Source organism: Oncorhynchus tshawytscha, unplaced genomic scaffold, assembly GCF_018296145.1.
Source record: "Oncorhynchus tshawytscha isolate Ot180627B unplaced genomic scaffold, Otsh_v2.0 Un_contig_2642_pilon_pilon, whole genome shotgun sequence".
Taxonomy (NCBI): domain Eukaryota; kingdom Metazoa; phylum Chordata; class Actinopteri; order Salmoniformes; family Salmonidae; genus Oncorhynchus; species Oncorhynchus tshawytscha.
Window position 1 is genome coordinate 6,545 of NW_024606591.1, and position 3,171 is coordinate 9,715.

At 41.2% G+C, this 3,171-nt stretch overlaps 1 pseudogene; it reads right to left on the reverse strand.

The window, feature by feature from the left end:
* Nucleotides 1–891: 891 nt before the first annotated feature.
* On the reverse strand, nt 892–3,005 carry LOC112239170 (annotated as a pseudogene).
* Between the last annotated feature and the right edge of the window lie 166 nt (nt 3,006–3,171).

Below are 3,171 nucleotides of genomic sequence, written 5' to 3' on the forward strand. Positions count from 1 at the left end.
ATCTGCAGAGTATAAGAGTTTTTGTAATATTTATGCCAGATGGTGTTAACCTGTTGATACTTTCACTTTGACATGAGGAAGTTAGCTTCTTGCGAACTGATTACCAGTGTTTTCAGAACCACATTGTGGAGTTGATAATAACATTTTATTTCATGCAAAGCTTCATGGTGTTTCATTTTTCAGTTGTAACTTATGTTGATATGACCTTTCCCCCAGTGCAGTATGGGGGAGATGAGGATCTACTGTTCCATGTGGGATTAGGGTGTCATGTAGACAGTGTGTCTAACTATTCATGTTGTTTTATGACAAAATATATGATTTGTTTTTCATGTACAAAGTTATTTTGTTTTATGGACATCTAGTACTCAGTTATTTGAAATGTTAGAAAGTTCAGTCTAACTGAACATTGTGGTCTCTGTATTTTCTTGCTATTTTATAGAAAGTAAAGCCACTACCATTTATGCATTTTACTTTGTACTTATTGTACTCTGTTTTTATGCACTTTACTAACAGATTTATTTCACTAGATGGTGATTTAGACTGAACTTTACTTCGTGGTGACTTCACCTTGCTGTGATTTCCCTCCTACATTATCCTATTTTAAATGTAAGCTTTGACAGAATCTACAACCCCCAAATTAGTTTGTGTTCTCTACTGGGTTTACTTTTGCCAGGCTACATTATGAAAACTATAGTTTGCCTATTTGTGAGGAAAAGCTTCCATAAAAGACATTTAACAGAAATAGCTGCCCCTGGGCATTTTGTCTACTTACATTTGAAATGAACCAATTCATTCCACATTAGTCGAACAGTGAAATAAAAGCATGCCATAAAAAAGGAGAATCTCCAGCTGGATAAACTGACTGTAGAGACACTGGAATAAAGTTCTCACCTCGAGCCCTGCAGCATTTCACAGTCAGCACGTTGGACACCAGTAGAAAGGGAGAGATCACCAGTAGATCACACAGCAGCCTGGTCAGAGAGATGGAGACAACAGAACCTGGAGAAGACTAGCAAAACACATGTTTACCATCGAGACACAAACATACAGTAACTCTCTCACACAGACAGCTCTTCTCACCTCTCACTGTCATCCAGCTCTCTGGTGATTCTCCCTTGTCAGGGTATTTGCATTTGTAGAATCCTTCATCTGACTTGGATACTGCAGGGATGGTCATCTCTCCTGGGGTCTCATTCTTGATGAGTATTCCATCTTTGTAGAAATCAGCCTTGATGTTTGAGATGGTTGTCCAGTATTTGCAGGTCAGAGTCAGAGTCTCCTTCAGTCAGGGGATGAACAGGGCTCTCCAGGATCACATCACCAGCTGTTTAACATAATATATAAATAATACTGTAAATCTGCATACTGGAGTCATCACCCTCAAAATATTATGATCTTGTATTTTATAAGAGATGCAATTCGGTTACAGAATTGAAAATCCTATTATCATGAAATGTTGTGTTTGTGTGTGAATGTCGTACAATAGACGTACCCTCCACTGTGATGTTGACAGCATTACTGTACTCTCCTGATCCAGACTCGCACCAGTACACTCCACTGTCCCCTGTGTATGAGTAGCTGATGGTACATATGGACCCTTTTATTGATCCCCAGTTAGAGACACACCCTGACTCTACTCCTCTCTCTGTGTATCTCAGTCTCCATCCAGTAGAATTCCCCTTCTTCTCACAGCTCAGTGAGAGAGACGTTGATCTAAAGTGTTGAGTTGTGTTGGGAATTATTCTGAGAAACACTGAAGGCTGCAGATCTGAAACAATGAGAGACAGAGTCAAACCTTTAGTTAAATAATATATATTATACACATAAGGGGGACTTAAATATGTTTCAATGCAGTTAGTTACCTCCTGACCAGAGAAACTGAGGTTCACTGTAGAGTGTGTCATAGACTGGGTCTCCTCTCCCAGCTCTACACACATATCCTCCTGTGGGAGTAGGACCAGCAGGGATCAGAGTGTAGGAGTCTTCAGTAGTCACATTGTCAGATAGGGGCTGTAGAGAGTAAGACTTGTCTGATAGAGTTGGGTTACCCTCCCTGTAGGGAACAGTCCTGTACCAGGAGAACCTCCAGCCTGTAGACGTCTTGTCAACTTCACAGCTCAGAGTCACTGAGTCTCCAGGGTTCAGCCACTGAGGAGAGACACTCAGGACAGGTTGTGGACTCAGGATCTGTTATGAAGGAAAAAACATGATTTAACTTTTAATCGTAAAAATATTCGAGGCAACCATCATGACTTGTATAAGCTTAAATAGACTTACCAGACACAGTCAGTTGTACAGCTTCACTGGTCTTGGAGAACTTGTTTCCCTTTACACCCTCACAGGTATATGAACCACTGTTAGACCTGTAGACAAGACTGATTCTGTACTCAGGCTTTGTGTTAAAGGGGCTGAATAATTGACTATTCTTATACCATCTGTAGTTCCAGTCAGTCTCCTCCCTGTATGTCACATCTCATAGTGACAGTCTCTCTAATGAATATCTGGGTCCAGTTGGGTTGGAGGGTCAGAACAGCGACAGGTCTCTCTGCACAGACACAACACACAACAAAGAGTGAATATGTTGCACACATCAGAATACAAATGACACTCATCAATACTCACAACAATAGAGCCTGAAGACAAGAAAGGTATTCAGTAACATAAGGACAATAAGTAGACTACATATTATTCATCCACATAGGAAACCACTATCCTAAAAAGTATAACCTCACCATTAACATTTATCTGTACTGGGTCACTGTACAGGGTGTAGTAGACTGGGTCTCCTCTCCCAGCTCTGCACCAGTACTGTCCTCCATCAGAGACACTGACCCAGCTGAGTGTGTAGGAGTATCCAGAGGTTGTGGTTACTGGTGTAGAGTCTGGTCTGTGTCTGTACCAGTAAAACTTCCATCCAGAAGACTCTACAGTACAGCTCAGTGTCACACTGTCTCCTGTGAATACGTCCTCTTTGTCTGAAGTCAGTGTAGTCGACGGCTGATAATCTGTTGGTATTGCAATAGGTTTGAGTGGAAAGATCCACTTTACTGACACAAACTACAACAGCAACAACAGCAGCAACAAAGTAACTCACCATTCACAGTGAGGGTAATAACATTACTTGGTTGTGAAGATGTGGGTCTGGATCTTCTCTCCCTGACACCAGTAGAG